This window comes from Sinocyclocheilus anshuiensis, unplaced genomic scaffold (assembly GCF_001515605.1).
Source record: "Sinocyclocheilus anshuiensis isolate Anshui unplaced genomic scaffold, SAMN03320099.WGS_v1.1 scaffold204, whole genome shotgun sequence".
Lineage (NCBI taxonomy): Eukaryota > Metazoa > Chordata > Actinopteri > Cypriniformes > Cyprinidae > Sinocyclocheilus > Sinocyclocheilus anshuiensis.
Genome location: NW_015557064.1, coordinates 217,808 through 228,476, shown reverse-complemented (window position 1 = coordinate 228,476; position 10,669 = coordinate 217,808). Strand labels below are relative to the sequence as shown.

The window sequence follows — 10,669 nt, the reverse complement described above, 5'->3', positions numbered from 1 at the left end:
ATTTGAAAAATAATGTGTTTTTTGAACATTAAAGCATGTCAACATATTCTGTTACACCAAATACACAAAATAATGATCTTTTAAAAAGCATCATATGACCCCTTTAATGTATAAGAGAACATGTATATTTTAGGTCCTTGTCTTAACTAATTGGTCCTGAAGAGCATGTCACACTGATGTCAATTATAATACTTACAATAAATATAATACTTATTTTTCAAAGTCCAGTTAGATGCCAGGTTAATCAATATCACAGAATTACAAATTACATAAAATTGCATAAAAAGACAATTGTACAATCATGGCTAAATAAGATTTAATTTTCAGTATTTTCTTGTATATTTTGAATGAAACATTCTCATCACCCATTTGTTTTTTTTCCCACCTGCTATGTGTCTTCCATTTTGTTTGTGTTTTTACTCTTATGCAATATATTGTTTTTGCTTGCAAGGTGTCGATCATCTGTACCCCTTTACCATCACCCACATGTTGCTATTATTATCAAATTTTGTATAACCAAGCAGAATGAATGTCAAACCGCACAAAAACCGAATGCTGCTGTTGCCAGTCATCTTAATTGGTGTGTGTGAGAGAGAGGCAGGAAGGATCGGATGTGCTGCCACAGTAGGCGGATAATAATGAGGTGTGTGTTTGTCCGAGGAAAGAGTGTGAAGGGTCAGCAGGCTATTGTTTGCTTTGGTATTCTGCGGTAATGATACTGCAAGGCAAGCGCAACCACTCTGTTTTTATATACCAGTTCATTATTTGATCAATTATTGGGCTTGCCGTTAGGGTCTCAACTATTTGTTTAACATTTGCGTACTTGAGCAGTGTGATCAATTAATTTAGATTATGTTTATTTTTAATAACAGTGCAAGTTATTGGATTCATTGGCACTCATAACCATTACTTATAATAATAATAAATATGATGAGCATAAAAGATTTATTAGTTGGCTAGAGGCCGAAGAGTCCCCAGTTAAAGCAAGAAAATGAATTCACTGCTCTGAAGAACAAGGAACAGGACACAAAGAGAAGGATGAAAGAGAACTAAAAGTAGACATTACATTTTTGCTAAACACAGTATTTCCATATAGAAAAAAAAATGCAAACTCACAATGCAAATGTTAAAAATAAACATGTGCTATTAAAAATGTGAATAATTAAATTTTGTTGCAGTCTTTGTCTTGTTCCTTGGCTGATGTTTTCTATGTTGGACTACTAAGACTGTAATACTAAGACTGATGGAATGAGAAAACCATGAGAGCAACATATATTGTTCACTGTGTGACCTGGACAGGCACACTAAGGACACATACACTGACGGGTCAGTATTTCATCATAAGGTACATAAAGATCAAATGCACTTGATTTTTTTTTCTGTTGTGCTGGAAAATACCAGAAATATACAAGCACAATAGAAAATATTGTGAAGTTGAATGAACCTATGTACACAACCTTTTAAATGTTTGGTGTTGGTAAGTTTTGTTTTTGATGCTCACCAATCAAAAATAAATTAAAACAGTGATATTGTGAAATATTATTGAAATTTAAAATAACTGTTTTCTATGTTAATGTTTTAAAATATAATTTGTGATGGCAAAGCTGAATTTTTAGTAGTATTACTCCAGTCGAGTCACATGATCCTTCAGAAATCATTCTAATATGCGGATTTGCTGCTCCAGAAACATTTCTATTATCACTGTTGAAAACAGTTGTGCTGCTTAAAAATTTGTGGAAAAGTTTTTGATGAACAGAAAGCTCAAAGAACATCATTTATTTGAACTAGATTTTTTGTAACGTTGTAAAATACTGTCACTTTTGAGCAATTTAATGTATCCTGGCTGAATAAATGTATTAAGGGTGGACAATGGTAGTAACAGGTGATGCCAGATTAATAGATGTGTACAGCCTTATGTAACCTTAAAGATTTTAGAATCTCTATCATTTTATTTATGCAGTTCACATTGTGCAACTCTGACCAGAAATGTTTCGGAGGAAGTACAGCAAAAATACATGGTCAGCTGTTGCCAGCCAGATAAACTTCTACTGCTAACTTTGCTGACACCGTCACATACTTGAGTGTCTTCTTTGTGAAATGCAGGGAGATCAGCCACAGCCGCCCCCGCCTCACTTCAGTACATGGGAGAGAGAGTGAAGGGATGCGGAGGAGCTATTGTTGTGTCCTCTACAGGGGACTGGGCCGCCAGCTTCACCACACCACGCATGGCTTGGGCCTCCATTAAAGAGGACGTCCTGCACTACGGGTTAAATCCCAAAGAAGATTTTACAGAGGTGCTGAAATGATAATGTAGGGATTTCTATCATGAACGGACACTGATATGCCCCCGCGATCTTCAAAGAACTTAAAGTCTTGCAAACTCAGACTTTTAGCAGGACTGCTCAAGCCTCTGTGTCATCAAGAAAGCAACCAATCCAACAAGGGATCTCCCAAAAGGGACGTCACCTCAGTAACCAATCAGCAAAGGAATTTCCCTCCAGCAGCCATCCAGGAAGCCTGCGTCAGCAACGAGGAAATCAACTCCGCTTCTCAGATTTCAGCAAAACGCAAGTACAAACAAATCTTACAGCTGCTGAAATGGGTGCTGAACTGGTGAATTGAGTTAAGCAGTAAAGATAAGAAAATATCTGCTTTGTGAATTCTCTCAGGCTGAATTTAAAACCACTCGTGGAAACGGGTGTTAGAACCAAGAAAACTTCATGCAACTCCGTTAACTCATTCCTTCATTCTTCTGAGCTGTATATGTGTGTGCATGCGTGTTTTAGCTTAGTTTTAATGTAATCTAGAATAGCCAATAAATTCGTTTTCATTTATAAAGAATCATTGTCTGGCATCGTGAAATTTTAAAGTCAAAAACATTGCCAAGATTACGTTACCTAGCTCGTAGCTTACTTATCAAAGAACGTATTACCCATGGCCAGGGAAATACAAATATTCAAGTTGTTAAAATATACTGAGATCACCGGCTCGCTGGACGACCGTTGATTTAAAGTGTAAACTATCAGATTTGAATTCAGTTTTAATCAGGTGGACCTCAAATTGGAATTCAGCTTTAATCAGGTGGACCTCGAATTTTCAGATTCGAGACCTTTCAAAACCTGAGCTAGAAATAAAATTAATGATTAATTCCCTTATAGAATTAATGAGTTAAATTCCTTACAGTACTTACAATAACATTACATTTTAACTGTATTTTAATTTGTTATTTTGAATTTCTTGAGGCTTTCAGCTAGTTCATTCATTCATTTTGCTAGATTCTATCAGTTTGTCCTATGTGATTAATTGTAGCCTTTATACAAACCTAAAAGTTATTTTAACATAAGTAGTAATGAGCTGTTTCTCGTACCAAGAAATACTCCTTTCTGCATGTTCTGATCATTTTTACCAAACAATTAATGAATAAAGATTAATTGATTCAAAAAATGTTGTAAAGCAGATGAAAACATTTTTACATTTTAGTGACATTTAGCTAGTGTACATACAGTACATAACATTTATGTAGGTTGTCATGTTTCCTCACTGAACAAACAATAGAAACAATATGGTTTCAAGTGATTAAATGTGACCCTGGAGCACAAAACCAGTCATAAGTCGCTGGGGTATATTTGTAGCAATAGCCAAAAATACATTGTATGGGTCAAAATTATTGATTTTTCTTTTATGCCAAAATCATTAGGACATTAAGTAAAGATCATGTTCCATGAAGATATTTTGTAAATTTCCTACTGTAAATATATTAAAACTTAATTTTTGATTAGTAATATCCATTGCTAAGAACTTCATTTGGACAACTTTAAAGGCGATTTTCTCAATATTTAGATTTTTTTGCACCCTCAGATTCCAGATTTTCATATAGTTGTATCTCGGCCAAATATTGTCCTATCCTAACAAACCATACATCAATGGAAAGCTTATTTATTCAGATTTCAGAGTATAAATCTCAATTTCTGAAAATCTACCCTTATGACTGGTTTTGTGGTCCAGGGTCACAAATGAAGAATTCTCAGAGGTCTGATAAGCTTAAACCACAATTAATGAATAATGATAAGAGTTAACTAATTAGCATTAGTATCATTAATATGAAATTTACAAATGACGTCTCAATACATCATAAACTGTCTTCAGTATAGGAAGACAGATGGAAAATATAACAGAAATATACTGTATGATGGCAAAAATCAACACATTAAATTAACCAAATACAGCTATTTTCACTACATTTGTGGAACTCAACTTAAAATTAATCTTACCCCTTCATGTCTTCAGTCGCTTCATTTCAGGTTTTTATGTGAAGGCTAATTGGTGGATCTAGAGGATAAAATTATTATATTTATGTTTCTTCAAAAAAAGATCACAACGTTCCTGCTGATTTGTGAAAAATATCCTCAAATTTTTGTTTGCTTCTCTTTTGTTTGTGAATAGAGCAGTGATGATATTATAAAATGTAAATGAAGGAACGCTGTTAAAATATTTCAGCCACGGGAATTGATGGATGAGTAATTATGTTCTGAAAGTTTAATTCTTTATTAGGAAAATAAAAGTTTTTGCAACTGCTCCTAGTTAGTGTCTCCTTAGTTGCCCTCCTCTCATTTATTTATTTCATTTGGTTTCAAATTAAGGACAGGCTGTGTACTGTATATATGAAGACAAATATGCTGTACAGAGTAAGTTCACACACTTTTAACAAATAAAAGTTGTCAAAAGCTTCTAAGATTTGTGTGTCCTTGTAATATTTCTTCTGCATTATAAAACAGTAAAACCCATTGTAGTTGAAACCATGCAGCAGAGCAAAGACGTGGAGAAAACAGTTTTCTGCCTCTCCAAAAAGGCAAAAAAAAAAAAAAAATTCTCTCCACTTTTTATTGCAGAGGGAGCTGATTATTCCATAGTGATTCCTGAACCCCTACTGAGCACAGCACCTCTACAGCAATTAACATTTTGACATTTTTGATCAATCACCCAGACTACAAAAGAAAAAAAAAAAATAATTAAGTAAAGATTATTAGCCTGGATGCATTCAGTGTATTTGATCAGCGCAGTGCCGTAAGATCAAAGTATGGAGAGCCGACATTACAACATCCTACCCAGAACCATGAAACAAGTGTGCTTCCTCAACTGAAAAAGATAAACATTATGCAGAGAGCAACCCCTCTGAGCTTTAAATGAACAATTCTGACTCAAGTGGAGCTCAAGTAGGTCAGTATTTGGGATTCCTTGTTAAAACTTAACAAGTCAACATTTTGCTGAGACATTCCAAGCTGCTCTGTTACCTTGAGACTTGATTAAGCTTTATGTAAGCATAAGATATTATCTTTTTTACATTTAATTATTATTTTTAATAAAATGTTGAATATGTTTATGGCATAAAACACCACTAAAAATATTGTCCTTTCTATAAACACCACAGGCTTCTGTAGAATCTAGAATTTCCTCTATTGCAAATGAGCAAAAAAAGAAAAGTAATCTTTGACTACTGTTAGTGAATGCTGTTAAACATTTACATTTAGTCAGTTTATACATAACATTTATACTGGTTGTCCCCTACTGTTTCAACAGAATCCTCAGTGAACAAATATAAACACAATTGGTGTTAAATTACTAAATTAAACACACAGAATTTACCACCTGTGGTTGGGGAAAATTAGATGCTAGTGTTTCCGTGTCACATAATCAGCGTCCTACTGAGTGTTTTCCGCCTCATTTCAATTTACCTGTTCAAGTGTACAGTACGTTAATTGCAAACATCTGGGACTGACAGCATCACACTTACCTTGTGTTTATGCTTCACTGGGATCATGTTGCTCCTTATTGTGTAAATGTATCATTGTTTTTTGAAAGTGTTATTTTTTCTGTTAGCTTCTAATTTGTTTCATGACAAGTTTTCACGTCTTGACCGAGGCGGTCAGATGAGATTGTTTTTAAACGCAGGAGGATATTCCTTTATCTGTGCTGCTCCCTAGTGGCATTACGTGGTATTGCAATGAATGTATTAAATTAGGTGGAGTGTGGGGCAAGTTATAATTAGTTGATCTGGAATATGGCCTGGTATCCAAAACCATCTAAGGTTTTTTTGTTTGTTTTGTTACATAGTGACATTGACTTTGTTAAAGCAACTGCATGTGTGTTGTTGTTTTTTTTCTCTTGAAAAATTATTTCAGACTTCTAATACAGCAAAATTGATTTTGTTTTGTTTTTTTCCCACGCTCCCCACAAACATCTGTTCTGGGAGTGTAAGTGAGCGGGTACAAAAACAAATCCAAACGACAGCAACAAATGCACGTGTACTAGTCATTGAATTCCACTCACTTAAGAGTCTCCAAACAAAGTCGAAAAAATACACAAGGCTATACATACAGCTGCTTTTTTCCTTAGTACAAAAAGATCAGCTTTTCTTGCTTCCATTAATTATAGGTATGTTTTGAACTGGTGAGAAGATATGGGGTTTAAACTGATATTTTTCACTATTACTTCATCAAACTGACTGTGTAGCATTTGCACAGGCCATGCACATCACCACAACAAACATAGTCAGTCAAAAGCTGTAATATTGTTTATTAAATATTGCATAATGAGGAAATCACAGCAGTAACTAGTGTTTTAAATTCATTGTAATTGTAACAGCACTGCAAATAAACAAAAACAAACAAAAAATGCAAAATTCGCCTCTGCATACAGACCACAAAGTAATAATTATACATAAAACATCTCAGGTGTCATCTCACACTCTTGAATAACTCATGTGATTGCAGCAATTAACTTGGTAATTGTTTCCTGTGACACACTAAAACTTACTTTGAAAAGTCCTTAAAAAGTAACGTGTTTACCTCAAGGCAATAATAATAATAATAAAACAAAATAAAATAAAACTAGGCACAGTTCAATGAAGCCATGAGACAGAAAGGCATTTCAATCCCAACAGTGTCAGAATCACTCCTTCAATCATATGAGACAGCCTGTGTTAAGCAAATCTCTGTGCTTTCCTAATATTCTTCATTTAATATAAACTGTAATATTCATAGAGGCTGCTGCAACTTCAGTCACTTTCATTCATTTTACTTTACATATTTATAACTCTGACAGAACAGGAAAACTGTGAATTTTAACTGTGTTCACATCCAAGTTAAAAGTTTCTCAGAGCACTACATTCAGATATGCTACGCTATCTTATAACGGGCTTGAAACACGTTTTCAAGTTCATATTCAATAGAGATCACATATACGTATTTTAATTTCTTGTTGATCTTCTATGTGATTACTTATTGACAAAGGTTTTAGCAACAACGACTGGTTTAAAAAAATGAAAAATATATTATCTAGATACTTTAAATGACTTATTTCTGTCCAAGTGATCTTTTCCTAATTCTCGTTTTGAATTGGACAGAAGGCTGGTAAGCGTAAGAGTCTCAGGCGACCCTCATGCTCTCTAGCAGCACGTTCTCTGGCATTAAATGGAATGGACCGTATATAACTAAAGGGGAGATTCAAAAAGACACAATTTCATCTTCAAATTTGCAATTCTACCTCTTAAAAAAGGAAGCAAAAGCAAATCTACAACCTGGAGTAGATGTGAACTACATTCAGTTAAGGAAGACCACAAGCTAATCAATGGAGACTACCTAACTAAATGAACACAACAGTCCTCATGTAGCATCCTCTACTGTGAATGGCACTTTGAAAATGAGGTACGGCAATCTTATATGGATCATCGATTCCCAACATGCAACCATATTACCAGTCATAACACTATGTAAATGTCACTGTCAAATGGTACCTGGTTAAGATGTTATCAAGGCTTGTTAACAGAGGTAAATACTGCGCCTCAGACTCGTAATACACTCTTCAGAACAACCAATTCAAAAATGGATGACTGAAAGAGCAAAATATGCATTACTCAGGCAAATAAATATTTGTTGTATGTTTTGAGGCAAAGCATCTAAATATGTTCAGATCTGTTTAGTGCGGTTTAGTTGTAGACCTTCACCTCACAACTTTACATAGCGCTTAAAGCTTGATTCTTTTTTGTTACCAATTAAAAAGCTTGGTAGATCCGGAGTTTCTAGAGTTGGTCACTCCATCGTAATCTTTTGAACAGAAATTTGGTAATACTTTACAATAAGGTGTCATTTGTTAACAATAGTTGCTCACGGTTAGTTCATGTTAACTAATGCATTAAAATAAATAATAATAATAATTTGTCACATTTATATAGCGCTTTTCTCTAAACTCAAAACACACCTACTGTTTTCAAGGGACATCCTGGGACTTTTTATGACCACACATAGTCAGGACCTCGGTTTAACATCTCATCCAATTAACAAATGTTAACAAATCAGACCATACTGTAAAGTGTTACCATAATTTTCTATGTCAATCAAATCTGAGCATACAGTAAGTGCTGTGACATTTTCCTCCTTAACATGACCAACACTGATTTACATCATTTTGATGTCTACAAATGGCTTTGCTTGGATTTGCAAATACTAATGTTGTGTCATCCATTGAGCCCTCATCGGAATAGAGATTTACATCATACTCTTCATGAGAGTATGATAAAAAAAAGTTCCATAAATATGCATTTTTTTACACAATGGGAGTGTAAATTGAAATTGAAACACTTTTTTAAATGGCTAAACTTAACTTCTATGATCCTTTTACAGCTTCTCTGACCATTAACCCTTAATACAGACATCTTCAGGTGCTTTCAATACACTGTCATCTCTAATGGCAACACTCCAAGTCCATCAAACATTTATAGCAAAAATAAATGGTAGAATTTCATGTTTTTCAGTAATGTCAGGTATGTGATGAAGTTGTACTTCAGTACAATTCACAGCTGTAAACTTAATCACCTTTTCCAAGTCTGATATATTTTATATTAATGGCTTTTAGCTGAGTCTGAGCATTTTCAAAAAGCAAAAACAATGCATTCTTCTAAATCCTTCAACAAATGCTGCCACTGTAGTACAGTTGAACTGCATGTTCTTTGCTGACATGCCGCACACCTAACTGATCACATACCTGGACATTCATCTGGGAAAGACCAAATTTTGGAGGGGAGAAAAAGTCTTCATTTGACGTCAACAGGTAGAGTGTCCCAAACGGATCAAGCCGCTTAAGCATAGTTAGAATCTCTTCATACAAACCGTAATTTATTCAAATGTATCATGTCACAAATGAACAGCTTTCACATAATTTCCTGGGAAAGTGCCGAACTGTTTTGTCCTCTTGGATGTACCTGCACAGAGAAGCCAATACATAAGAGTCTGGTACAAAAAAAAGGAAAACATACAACTCCAGAACAACAGAGCTCTAAAATCTTGGTTAAAATGGATTGATTCAGTAGCACTGTAGTTTCGTATATATATATATGGATTTAGTATGGGAGAGATGACTTAATGGAGAATCAATACAATGATCAATGACACATACCCACAAACCAGCCATCATCACATTTCTCCATGACACTGACCAGGTCTCCTTCCTGCAGCTCCAACTCGTCCTCATTCTGAGGCATGTAATTGTACAGAGCCTGGAATCTACAACAGAACACAACACATCATTACACATAGAAAGAGAGGGTGCAGGAAACTACTGCACAAATCACACTATTGACCAAATGTAAAGGCTTGTTTAGCCTTTCAGTTTAGTTGAAAAAGAAATAGTTGATGGGCTTAAATAAAAAAATGCTGCACACAGTTTTTTCTGTCTGACACATATATATAATGTCACATGGCACACTTGGCAGAGCACCATGGTAAGTAGAGTTCACTGTGCCTGCAGTCAGACAGCTCATAAAAAGTTGACACTCCACAGTTACATGAAATACAGTTATGTGTACTGTATGAATGCTTAATAGATATCTACCTAAAACAAGGCTAAATAAATTTGTCGTCACTAGCACTTTTGTTATAAAAATAAATATAAAATATAATATAAAAATAAATGGTTTTTGAGCAGCAAATCAGCATATTAGAATGATTTCTGAATGATCGTGTGACACTGAAGACTGGAGTAATGATGCTAAAAATTCAGCTTTGCATCACAGGAATAAATTACATTTTAATAAATATTTAAACAGAAAACTGTTATTTTAAATTGTAATAATATTTCACAATATTACTGTTCATTACTGATTTTTGATCAAATAAATGCACCCTTGGTGAGAAAAACTATATTTCAATGCTTTTGCGTTCTCTCAAAAAAAACTTTTGCATTCTCTTGGGAAATTTTGAGTTCGCTTGCAAAACTTGTGATGGAAATAATATGAGGTCATAGGAAACTCTATATTTCAGTGCTTTTAGTGAGTGAAGGAAAAGTTTCTCAGGAGAACACAATAATTTTACAGGAGAACGCAAATGTTTTGCAAGAAAACGCACAGGTGTTGCAAGTAAACGCAAAAGCATTAAAGGGGTCACATAATGCGATTTCTATTTTTCCTTTCTCTTTGGAGCGTTACAAGCTCTTGGTGCATAAAGAATATCTGTAAAGTTGCAAAGACTAAAGTGTCAAATCCAAAGAGATATTCTTTATAAAAGTTAAGAGTCAGCCACGCCTACCTAAAAAAAATGGCTCATTCTAACACGCCCCCACATGTCTACGTCACAATGTGGGAAGATTTGCATAACGCCGCCCAAATGTTCACGCAAAG

General features: G+C 34.5%; 1 long non-coding RNA gene and 2 pseudogenes across 2 annotated transcripts; 1 reads left to right on the top strand and 2 right to left on the bottom strand.

Moving 5' to 3' along the window:
* LOC107676567 (isoaspartyl peptidase/L-asparaginase-like) overlaps nt 1-2,306 on the top strand; it is a 23,675-nt pseudogene extending 21,369 nt beyond the window's left edge.
* LOC107676568 (uncharacterized) lies at nt 2,185-6,211 on the bottom strand. 2 transcript variants are annotated; one of them, XR_001632754.1, is made up of 3 exons: nt 5,792-6,211; nt 4,272-4,329; nt 2,185-2,260 (listed from the first exon to the last, which is right to left on the bottom strand). It is a non-coding gene; the product is annotated as an uncharacterized LOC107676568 (long non-coding RNA). The 2 variants fall into 2 exon arrangements; XR_001632753.1 differs by lacking the exon at nt 5,792-6,211 and adding an exon at nt 5,647-5,715.
* Nucleotides 6,212-7,387: 1,176 nt separating this feature from the next.
* The window catches only part of LOC107676553 (sorbin and SH3 domain-containing protein 1-like), a 60,293-nt pseudogene continuing 57,011 nt past the window's right edge, over nt 7,388-10,669 (bottom strand).